Here is a 227-nt window from a genome sequence, read left to right on the forward strand (position 1 = left end):
TTTATTATGCTTAAAAATATAATTTATTCTTGTGATGCAAAGCTGAATTTTCATCAGCCATTACTGCAGTCTTCAGTGTCACATGATCCTTGAGAAATCATTCATCTTCATTTTTTCAATATGCTAATTTATTATCAATGTTGGAAACAGTTGTGCTGCTTAATATTATATACTGTATATATATATATATATATATATATATATATATATATATATATTGGTCTCTG

The 227-nt window shown here is 24.2% G+C and overlaps 1 protein-coding gene across 1 annotated transcript in view; it reads right to left on the reverse strand.

Annotated features, from left to right (window-relative positions):
• LOC107686135 (homeobox protein cut-like 1) overlaps positions 1-227 on the reverse strand; it is a 150,420-nt gene that overhangs the window by 10,648 nt on the left and 139,545 nt on the right. The gene's annotated exons all lie outside the window — the stretch shown is intronic.

The sequence above is a fragment of the Sinocyclocheilus anshuiensis genome, unplaced genomic scaffold (assembly GCF_001515605.1).
Source record: "Sinocyclocheilus anshuiensis isolate Anshui unplaced genomic scaffold, SAMN03320099.WGS_v1.1 scaffold437, whole genome shotgun sequence".
Taxonomy (NCBI): Eukaryota; Metazoa; Chordata; class Actinopteri; order Cypriniformes; family Cyprinidae; genus Sinocyclocheilus; species Sinocyclocheilus anshuiensis.